The sequence below is a fragment of the Pogoniulus pusillus genome, chromosome 10, assembly GCF_015220805.1.
Source record: "Pogoniulus pusillus isolate bPogPus1 chromosome 10, bPogPus1.pri, whole genome shotgun sequence".
Lineage (NCBI taxonomy): Eukaryota > Metazoa > Chordata > Aves > Piciformes > Lybiidae > Pogoniulus > Pogoniulus pusillus.
This window is the reverse complement of record NC_087273.1, coordinates 24,502,861-24,515,200: the sequence shown is the minus strand read 5'-3', so window position 1 is coordinate 24,515,200 and position 12,340 is coordinate 24,502,861.

Here is a 12,340-nt window from a genome sequence, read left to right as displayed (position 1 = left end):
CTCTAGAACTGGACGCAGTACTCCAAGTGGGGTCTCCCCACTGCGGAGTAGAGGTTATGTATAGAGCATTTGCTAATACTACAAAAGGTGATGTGAGCCACAATATCTGACAACTTGGTATGTGAGGAAAACTGGGGTGACATGGTGGTATTTAATGTCATTCTGTCCTGTCAACAAACATTCAGAAAGGGAAGCTGGCCCTGATTCCAGGCTAGTCTTTGGACTCTGGAAAGTTAAAGTTTGGACAGCTGCAAAGAGGCACTCAGAGACCTTCAGACGTGTTGTGAAAACCCTTTGAAACACAGTTTGTGAATTCAAACTAAGGTGGTTGTAGCACATGTCACACGGCATCTCTGCAAAAGAGACACATCAACTCAAGTTGCAGACAGAAGCCTTGGGGAAGCAATTGTTCTCCTAAATGATTAAGGACCCAAACCCTTTTTTTTGCAGCAGCCTCCCAGCAAATGCTACGCTTGCCAAGAGCAGCAGCCAACAGCTTGTTTTGAGTAGACGGAAGTCATGGCAGGAATTTGCAAGTCTCGCCAAAACCCTCATAACTGTAAGACTGATAATCAGATATACCCACAGGTGAGAAGGTGTTCTTACAGTGCCTTGTAAGAAACTTTCTCTGTTCAGGTTTCTCTTGATAGAAAACAGCTAGATGTTTTACAGTTAGGGTGTTTTCCTGGCTTGTAAGTAGTGCTCGTAATTTCTCTGTGTATCTCCCTCCTGTTGAGATCTATGTGAACAGCCTCTTTTGAACAGTGTTCTGACAGTTTTGTTCATGCTTCTCAGGAAATTACTTTTTTACTGCCTGGTTCACCTACCTTCAACACCATGTATTATGAATCATAAAATATTAATTTTTGAGTCTTTAACAACATAAATAAGAATCTTGTTTAAACAAGAGCAAACAATCATTCAACAGGGTTAAGCTACTGTGAATTAAATTCCCATTACTTTAGTAGTGCCAAGCCTACAACCTGGAAACTTTCTTGCTAGCTCTTGGGCTTTCAGAAATAAAAATCACAGCAAAAGAGCATAAGAGTATAACATTGTTTTCATTTTTGTTATATGAATTCGGAAGACAGCCAAATACATGGATTTCAAGATTTATTAACACTAAATAACTGTGAACTTTTAACTAATAGTTCTATTCATTTAAGTAGTAACTAGAAATAATTTTAATATTACTTCAATTTTAAGAAACATTAATGCAAAATACCAATCTCAAAATAAAAGTGAAGGAACTCTTTTATCCATCAAAATGCATAACAAAGGGAAACGAATTACATTCAAAAGAGCATCAGACCTTTAACACCTCTGCTAAGCATCAAACTCAGAGAAATAATAAATAATGCACTATAGCTCATGTTAATTCTAACATTATTCATTCATGAATGAACATGAGTAAGCAGCTAACTCAGTAATGGTACTTTTACATAGTAATGTAAAAACTATGCTGGCATTTTGGGTTGGTTTTTTTTTCCCATAAGATGTAGGTATCGTAAAACAATGTGCAGGGACCTGACAGGATCGGTGACACCTAAAATAGTGTGGAGTTTGGTGGTTTTTTTCAGTGAAAGCATGAAGGAACAAAAAAAAAAAAAACCCTGACAACCCTGCACTTTCAACAAAATGTGCATTCACACAAGAAGTTGTGAAAGGCCTGGAACACAAACCCTATGAAGAGAGGCTGAGGGAGCTGGGGTTGTTTAGCCTGGAGAAGAGGAGGCTCAGGGGTGACCTCATTGCTGTGTACCATTATCTGAAGGGAGGTCATATCCAGGTGGGCGTCAGTGTCTTCTCCCAAGCAACCAGCAATAGAGCAAGGGGACACAGTCTCAAGTTCTGCTGCGGGAAGTATAGGCTGGATGTTAGGAGGAAGTTCTACACAGAGAGAGTGATTTGCCATTGGAATGGGCTGCCCAGGGAGGTGGTGGAGGCACCATCCCTGGAGGTGTTCCAGAAAAGCCTGGATGAGGCACTTAGTGCCATGGTCTAGTTGACTGGCTAGGGCTGGGTGCTAGGTTGGCCTGGATGATCTTGGGGGTCTCTTCCAACCTGGTTGATTCTCTGATTCTATGAATCTATGAACATCTTTATATTGGGCCACATTCAAAAGCAGCACAATTTCAGGAAAGTAATATGGACATGGCCTAAGATGTTTTCAAGCATTTAATAAAGTCCATGCTGGTGTCATAGTTTTTAAAAGGATATGATACCTCTGGTTTTGTGTTAGCAGAATTGTTCTCCACTCTCAGAACAATTTGTATGTTATGAGAAAACCATAAAATCCCCAGGACTCTTAACTGGCTACCTCCTCAGAGCAAGCTGCCTTTGCGTGAAACTGAAAAGTCTGTGTACTGAGAGGCTCATGGGTTATGTTGTACAATAAAAATGGAATTTCAAGCAGTTCAAAATATTCTCACTATTTTTCTCTGCAATTTTTTTTTTTGCAGCTTGACTTTTTTTTTAATTAAACTAATAACAGCCTTGTAAGTTATCCTTCCCTATTTTATCCTTCAGTTAGTACAACGTAATTCTTTGCATAAGCACAGACGTGCAAAGCCACCACTCATGTCACATTACACTACCATTCTATTTTCTTTTTGTTCAGGTCCTAGGCCTGATTTTCTTGCCTATTCCAAACTACCATTACATTTCTAGGTGATTTTAGATGCTCAGTACATGTATTCAACATCTATGTAAAATATAAATAAAAATCACAGAATCACAGAATGTCAGAGGCTGGAAGGGACCTCAGAAGCTCATCCAATCCAACCCCCTTGCTAGAGCAGGATCACCTAGACCAGATCACACTGGAACACATCCGGGCAAATTTTGAATATCTCCAGAAAGGGAGACTCCACGACCCCCCTGGGCAGTCTGTTCCAGTGTCACCCTCACAGGGAAAAAAATCCTCCTCATGTTTACATGAAACCTTCTATGCTTCAGCTTTCACCCATTGCCCATTGGAGAATAAAAAGAAAAATCTTGCTGGTATACACTAGAATGGCTTCACTCCATTTTGGTTTAAGGACTTAATTAATAGGCTTTCCATTAAGTGATGTGTGAAGCAGGCACTCATTATTTTCCAGTGTGAGATTTGTATAGACAGTGTCTGCATCTCTAACACCGAAAAGAAAACCTTGATCTGTAGCTACTCTAAACTCCAGTTCAAGACATTCTAATTATTTTTTTTATATCCATGTTAGTGTAACACAAATGACAAATAACAACATTTAGCAAAAAATAAGGTAATTATTTCCATGAGCAAAATTGAATTCTCACTTTTGTTGTAGAAAATGTGGTTATTGGAATATGCCACATTAAGCACTAAAAATTAAGCCCATTCTATGATACTTTAGTTTATATCTAAATTCATTGTTGTAGGTTTTAAATTCTGTAAGAGGCTCCATCTTTTCTAAAAGAACCAGATGATTTTATGCCCTAAAATTTGTGAAATGTCTTATTCAGGTGAAAAGATCAGTCAGATTTTATGGAAAATGTCACTCCACTTCCTGGAGAAGCAGAAATTCAACTTAAGTATATCATAAAGCTGGTTGTTAGTATTTAAAAAAAAATCCCTTTCTGTAGCTGTAGTTGACCTTTGCAAATATAAGCAAAATAAAAACTTTATTCAGGCAACAAAGATCTTCTATTTTGTGCTCCAATGCAGTGAACTGCAGGCCATTCAATCTCTGTTTTGATTCCAAAAAGGTTGTTTATTGTTTTCACTTTTTCACTTAACCTGAGTGCGGTAATGCTACATGCTCCCTATGCAGGGAGGGAGAATGGAACTTTAGTGTGACAGATGAGCCCAGTGAATACTTTTGTGAAATAATAAAAATAAATATGTCAACTTGTCATTAAAAGAAATAGGTTGTCATTCTTTCTTTATTAGTCCTGCCTGCAACCCAGGGTTACCTACTGTGTACAAATAGGTTTGCTAGGTAACTTGGTTTCCTATTTCTTTGTTTAAAAAATATCAGAACAATTGGTTCATTTTTAACAGCTGTTGGCTTAATTCTCTTTTTTGTTAATAATTTCTCTTAAAATTGGTACATCCTCTGCAATAAAGGAAAGGCTACTCTAATTCTGGTTTATCCTAATATTGTCTGTGAGAAAAGTTAAGAACAGTGCATGGTAATAGCTGAAGTGTCCAACAAACTTCACAGCAGAATCAGAAAGCACTTAGATGAGCACACACACACACACACATAAAGAAGGGTCAGTGGCCACAAGAGCCACAGAATTGCTGGATGCACTGTAGGCTTCTCCTGAAGCCTAATACAAATGTCTCTATTATAACATACACCTTACAGTGACACTGGTCCCTTTGTTCCTAAATACAGTCCTGTGCAAAGATGGAGCGCTGCAATTAGAGGAAATAACCAAAGTAAATTACTATTTACAGCAAATTGAAGTAGCCCAGCACTTATTTTTCAAAACATGCCCAGCTCAGGCGACTTCATTTGTTCATGCCTTCAAATCTTTCTGTCACACACACATAGAGGTTTGATTTGCTAGGAAGAGAGATGTTCTGAGAGCTCACTCCCTGCTTTTTGCCCATGCCAGCTAGGGAAAGTCAATAAACTCCAGACAATAATTCAAATCATCACTTTCTCCTATACATGGCCAAGGCAGCAAGATACCTCAATGAACTTCCAGAGCCAAGACAAAAGGAAGAAAGATAACAAGCCCCCCATAATGAAAGTACTGAAAGGTGTTTATTTTTGGATGCTGTGTCTCAACCTTGGGACTTTCTCCCTGTTGAGATCACTGTGTGAAAAGGCACAGTGCAGCTTTCAGGCTGCTTCTGTACCTTCTGGTGTGCAAGAAGAAGGTAGATTTTGATGCCTCAGTGACCAGATCTCCTTCCAAGTAGTTTGCTAAATTCCCACTGGCTAGGAACAGCAAAGCTGGAAGTGCACTAGATGGAAACCAGGGGCCATGATAATTGTACAAAGGCCTGCTGAGATTTTCCTAACTGCTTCCAGTAAAAGAAAAGAGTCCCCTAGTAACAGTGGTAAGTCCCACAAGAAGCAGCAGTACACTGTGTTCACTCATATATGAATAACACTTATTTTATCACATGAAGTTATAGATCCAGGTGCCCTAATGGAAAGAGAGCTTAAACAAATACATCACTGGGTAAAAATCCTACTATTTTTCCTTCAGATATCATTTAACTTGCAGTTCTATATTGTCTGTAACATAAGGGGTTTTTAGTAAGCAGTTAGAATCTAGAAGTTTATTTTTTATTTGGTATTATAACTAACATGAAAGAAAAAATATTCTGTGATTTCTGTGAAGCATCTCTTTGTTTACACAATCTGGAAGGAAAAGGAAATCAGCTTAAAGGGCAGCGCGATCGACCAGTAAAGGTAGATTACATTGCTGTGAAAGGACATTGCGAGAGGAAACTCTGAGGGACAAGATTCTCATCTCACTGACACATTTCTAGGATTGTTTAATTATCCCAAGCTCAATTACAGTACTAAATATAAGGTGATGAATCCCAATGACTGTAAAAAGGTTTAAACTTTCTGATCTTTTCTGCAGTTTTAATATTTTAAAGTTACCTAATATTTTACTGCTACTGCCACTGACCACTAACTGACTTCATACACATTTCCTCGGCAGGGGGGCATACTCTGAAATCCCAGGAGCACAGAAGTAGAAAAGCTGTGCAGACATAGCTGTGGGGATTCAGGGTACAGCACCAGTTAACCTGGAAACGCCACAAGTGTGAATCGCCTTACAGAGTGCCAGAGTTTGAGAACAGTGAGTGTTAAAGTACAACTGCAGCTGATAAGTGAGTCTGTACTTACTTACAGTGTTACTCTAGGATGAAGGCTAAAAAAATCTCTCCAGAATGCCTTGTGAGTTGTCAGACTGCTGAGCTTACTGTCACACTGGCAGTAAGAAAATTAATCTGGAGAAGACAGAAAATGCACCGTTCTGTGTTCTGTCAGAATAGTTCAAGTGTCACTGTCTCGGTGGAAGAAAATAAAACTCTGATGATATCTTTTCCAAGCAAGAAACCTGCACCTGGATCAGACCAAAGAATCGTTTATTCCAGCATCATGTACCTGACAGTATCTGCCTGAGAAAGGTTATGTGAGCAGTGTACAGGGTAGGAACATAAAGAGCAACAGCATTAAGTCAGCCTGAAGGGCTCAGGAATAACTCCGTATCTGGCTGGCCTCTGCTGATGGTCACTTATTGTCAAGTATGCAGCACTGAGATTTCCTCTGAGCACCCTCTGAGCAGCAAGTGATGCCTTGAGCCATCTTTGCATTCCACATTCAACATTCTCATTTGCAAGGTTAGCCTGAATTTGTCGAGTCACTTTGTGAACCCATCTAAGATGATCCTTTTGTCTCTTATACCCTTCCAGTTTTCAGTACCCGTGAGCATTTTAAACCATTGTTCTAGTGTGCATTTCTGTGAACAGTAGCCCTGAATGGCTTTATCTGCCACATATTCTGCTTGCCTCCTCCTGTTATAAGTCTATGCATAGGTGCTGGTTTCTCTTCTCTCTCAAGCTATTATAATTGTTCTCTTAAATTCCTACAGATTCTGCTTCTGGCTTTGAAAGAGAGTAAGAAAATGGAAAGTTCAGAGTGAAACTATGATAGAATCTGCAATTTTGCTTATGTTTGGCTGTGGAAGGACCTGCAGCCTTGCACAGCTGGAATTAAAATAGTCTTAACCCACAACTGGAACAAAAGGTGCCACTAAGACCAGATGAACCAAAAGTGGAGTAAAGCAGTGGTCAAACCATGGGGGTAAGTGTAGGGACATTATTCCACTGAGAATTTAAATCACAGAAGCACAGAATGATAGAAGTTGGAAGAGCCTTCTGGAGGTCTAGTCCAACCTCTCTATCAGACCAGGTTCACCTAGAGCAGGTATGCTTTGAATGACTCCAGAGACGGAGACTCCACCACCTCTCTGTGCAGCCTGTTCCAGTAGTCCACCATCCTCAATGTAAAAAAGTTCCTCTTCACGTATAGATAGAACTTCCTATGTTCAAGCTTATGCCCATTACCTCTTGTCTGTTTCTGGGCATCAATGCAAAAAGACTGACCTCGTCCTCCTGACACTCATTCTCTGAGGTATTTACCAGCAATTATAAGATCCACCCCTCAGTCTTCTCACTATTAACCCCCAGGTCCCTCACCTTTTTTCTATAAGAAGTATGTTCTAGTTCACCAATCATTTTGCAGCCTTTCTCTGTACCCTCTCGAGCAGTTTCCTGCCCTTCTTGAAATGGAGAGCCCAGAACTGGACATAGTACTCCAGATGAAGCCTCGCCCACACAACACTCCTTGACCTGCTTGCCACACTTTGCTTGATTGGACATTTGAGATACCATCCAAATTAGATGAGCGGCTGGAAGATATCAGTAATCTTGGATGGCTGCAAAGCCACTGTATTGTCCCTGAAAAGCACCATGTCAAAAGCAACACAGTGGTGCTGTTAGAAAGCAGGCGGAAGAGATCAGGTGGTGATGGCTGTGCACAGAATGAATGTGCTACCTGAAACTGCTTCCTCCCCAGATGTGAAACAGCTAATTTTGACCTCTCTTATTGGCATGTCTTTGAAGGAAGGGTCAATTTAAAAATGAAGAAAAACTATTTTCTCATTCTTTCCCTGCCTGTAGACTTTGGAAGAAATGCAAGATGCCAATCAAAACTCTGGCTGAAAAAAAATGTTGAGGTAACGTTTCTTTTCAGAACAATGTTCCTTGCATAGGGGGAAGACATTGCGTGTAAGGCCTCCAGGATTTAAGATCGCTAATTACTGGCATAGTTCTCCAGTCAGTTTATCCTTCATCATTCTCCTCTCTGAGTCACTGAAAACACTGGATATGAAACACATTGTTAGAGGAGGGGGAAGAGAAATCTATAATAACTTTAGATGTATTTGATTTTGATTTTGCTTCCTCTTCCTGACCTTTCATTGATCTGGAACCTCCGCTTCTAGACAACTTTACTGCCTATATCTGTGCAATTCTTTTGTTGTTCAAAGGCATATGGACCATGAAAGCAACTTTTAAAAAAATCTCCTTTGCCTATTAAAATAAAATAAAAATATTTTCATTGATTATCTAGTTTATAAAATGTAAATAATATTTTACTTCTTAGATACAAAGTCAGTGAAAAGCTAATTTTAAACTCATGAGATACTGATCATTAAAGTAGCGTATTCAGGTTTGTGTAATATGAGGCAGTATCATTAATCAGTCTTTCAAATAACTTACTTGGAAGCATTTTCACTCAAAATATTTCATAACTCTGCTTAAGAACAGTGGAGTGATTGTAAGTGATAAGCCTGCACTTTATACAAAGCATTAAGCAATTGGAAAGTGCATGAAAATAATTTCCTTTTCAGAGCAACTCAGTACATGAAACTAAGCATTTAGAAATAGGGTTTGGAATATTCCTAAAAACATCTGCAATTGTTGTTTGATAAAAATGAATATCTGCTTCTGAAATGCTTTTATTTTTAAGAAAAAGGTAAAACAAAATAAAAGCCAATCAGTCTGAAAGTATGTTTTTATATTCAGTACTGGAAGTATATAGCCAGTATTGTAAAAATGAATTTTAAATGTTCTGATCTAAATAAACCACAAACATTAATGTCACATTTTCATTTTCTACAAAGGTGTGCTAGTTTGAAACTAGCCAGAATGTTTTGGTGAGAAGAACTAGATTACAGGCTGTGAAAGGGAAACAATGGTGATGTCTACTTCACTCATAGGCTTGCTGAGATGTATAAGAACTAGAGTGTAAATATAGATACGGGCAGACACTCTCTGTCCGGGCTGTGGGCTGCGTTTCTCTCTCTAACCTAACCTGCCATCTCTCTGATTAATCCACCTGCATCCTAACTCCCCCTGGCCGACCCTCTAATCTTCCTTGGGCACAAGGAAACGTCTGGGGTAAGGTAGAGAGGGGTGAGAGAAGATGGAAGAGCAGTTGAGAGCCCCTCCTGGGGACTCAGGTTTCTGTATTACCTTTTACCTTGTATATTTCTGTCTATAACTGTGTATATTGTAAGTATCTGCTTGTATATTGTGCTAAGCTGTAAATATAAAGCTTCATTCAATTTCCAGAGCTGCTGAGTCGAGTCTGGGTGATTTTACAAAGCGGGGGGGGAGGGGGGAGGCAGGGGGGAAGGTAACACTCAAACCATCACAAAAGGCAGAAGACTGCTGAAGGACTGCACCAATGAGCCTCTATGGGAAAAGTCAGTGGAAACAAAGGAGTAACAAGAACTGGCTGGTAGCAAATAGGTTCCTAATGAGGAGTCATCTCCAGTCGGACATCTCTGTGCCAATAGAGATGATTGAAAGAGGGGTCCAAAAGCAGTGGAAGCCAGGCTGAGTCAAAGGAGAGGTATAGCTGTACTGGCAATGGAACAAAGAGGGAAAGTGGTAAATATGGGATAGCTCAGGAGACAGTACTGAGCAGAGATGAGGTAACTGAATGGATGGGTGGCAAGAAAGGAAAGAAAAAATAGTGGTTCCATGTAGGGAAAGGTAAAATTACAATTAATAAACTGCATTTTAAAAAAATCCAATAGTCCAAAGGCCTGAGGAATGGCAGTGAAGCTTTTAGATGCAAGATATGTTAGAGTGGGGAGAGGAACAACCATTTCAGCAGTGAGCAGGGGAAAGGAGGAAAGCAGCACAAACTATTGCACATCCCTGCCTCGCTCTGCCCCTTGCTAGCCTCTCACCTGAAGGGCACTTCACAGAATCACAGAATCTCAGGGGCTGGAAAGGACCTCAAAAGCTCAGCCATTCCCAGCCCCCTGCCAGAGCGGGATCACCTAGACCAGATCACACAGGAACACATCCAGGTGAATTTTGAATATCTCCAGAGAGGGAGACTCCACAACTGCCCTGGGCAGCCTGTTCCAGTGTTCTGTCACCCTCACAGGGAAAAAAATGCTCCTCACGTTTAAATGAAACTTCCTATGCCTCAGCTTCCACCCATTGCCCCTTGTCCTGTCATGGAGCGTCACCCACAGAGCCTGGCTCCAGCCTCCTGGCTTTGCATTTATAAACACTGATGAGGTCAATCATGTTACCCAGTGGTGGGTGAGCTGACAAGAGTGGACAAGGGAGGGAGCTGGTGGCAGGTGACTCAGCACTGCACGCAGCTGTCAGGTGGAGTGTGCTCCACCAGCCCTTCTTGGGGGATTCTTTCTGAAAAGAAGCTAAGGAGCCCATAAGGGTGGTCAGTGTACAAAGCATTTTGTTTAAGGCTTGAACCTGAGTTGTGACTGAGCCTCTGAGGAGGAGAATGAAAGCAAGCCTATTATTAATGATTCTCCATGGTTGTGCTTAGAGAGCAATAGCCAGTGAGCTAGATGGAAGGGAAAGACCTTACAATGAGGAAGCTGAGGACCTAGGTGGACCTCAGAAAAGGTGAGGTGTGGAGATGGCATTTTATGATGACTCATATCTATGAAAAAAAAAGACAATAATCACTCATCCTGATCAGGAGTATAAATGTAAAAATCAAGCATTATGGAACTGAGGGCTGCAAATTAAAGTAAGATAGCATTAGAAGAAAGAGAATTCACATCTAGAACATTCTGATCTGCATCAGTCAATATCAGCAAAGGGTTGATCTGGCCAGCCTCCCCTCATTTCTCCTTTGCTGATTTTAGTTTTCTATGTGTATACTTAGTCATAGCTTAAATGCCCACCTAGTTACCCTACCTTCCTATCACTTGAGTAGCTAGCGACTTTGAACACCCTTCTGAAGCACTTGCAACTTTGTGTACTTCCTTATGTGCCTATCATCCACTGTACTAAAATACTCTAATTGAATAACAGCCTGAGACTTGCAGACCACGAGTGGGAAGTGAGTGCCCATCACATACAAACAAGAATTCTTGACAAAGCAAGACATTTTACAAGTCCATTTGCCTGTCTGCCTTCCTGCCTGCCTGTAATTTGGCATACTAGATTTAGATCTAGGTTAGATATAGGAGGAAATGTGCCCTCCAGTCTGTCAAAAGAATTTCTGTGGCTTCCTCTGCATCAGCATCCAGCATTACTTTTTTCCACAGAGGGAAAAAATGCAATTTATAATATATGTTTTTCCACAATAACTAACAATATGAACAATAACTAGCAATAGAAATGTTCTGCTAGTGGCAAGGAACATTTTATGGTCTCAGCTCCAACAGCTGACATTACCAAGAAATACATCCCATGGTTTCCTTCACAAGACAATATTGCAGCTACAAATTCTGTTTCTTAACGGCTTGCTGCAATCTTTATTTTCGTTTCCTTTTTTTTCCCCTAGGTTATAAACATATGCTTTGTCCTATCCTACAGAACATCTGAAAACCTAAACTGAGCATTTGAATTTATATTTCTGATTGATCACTCCAGTCCAAACTTGCTGATGAAGCTTGGGCCAGGGGGGGAAGGCTTAAGGATATTTAAATGCATCTCTAATTATGATTCCGTAAATGTAAATCTTCTCTAGCCATTAGGGTCTAACATTAAGACCTTCAAGTAACAGCATTTAGCCCTCTGAACGTTAAAATCAAAGTTCAGATGACTCAACCACGTTATGACTGATGCCACATATTCCTGCACAAAATGGATTGGCCTCAGGCAACCAGCACCCAGACAAGGTAGAATCTTGTAGAGATGATCCCAGAACTAGTATAGGAAATAAACAAAGGGAATGTGATCCTGTCCTGGTTTAAGAGAGTCTGTTCTCACAAACAAGCCTCCCTCCCCCCACCAGACAGTGAGAAAAAATACCATAAAAAGCCGTGGGTTGAGATAGGCTTTAATGGAAATAATAAAATATACAATTACCTCAGTCTGGTTCACAGAAACAGCACACCAAAAGCAGAAGCAGAGCAGAAGCCAGTAACAACTCCACCCACAAAGCACACAGCCAGCCCAGCAGAAAACCAGAAAGCAGAAGAAGCAACTGGAAGGGGGCAGCAGGAGCCTCTCATGACGGAACTACAAGCCCCATGATACTTTGCTCCAGCCAGAACTTTCTTTTCAAAGCTGACATGACATCAACATGTTATTGAATACTCATCAGCAGATTCAGCTGCACCCATGACAGGTTGTGAGATGGGTTTTCTTTAAAATATCCTGCCTGTGGTCTCCATGTCAGTTCAAATACTGCTTATACAGACAGAGGTCTGGAAGGTACTTCAAGAGGTCATCTACGTCCAGCCTCATTCCTTATAAAATCTACTGCATTTATGTTATCTTGACAGATACTGTCTAGACTTTGTCACTTCTTTGTCTTTGCATACAATATCTTCAGCCAAC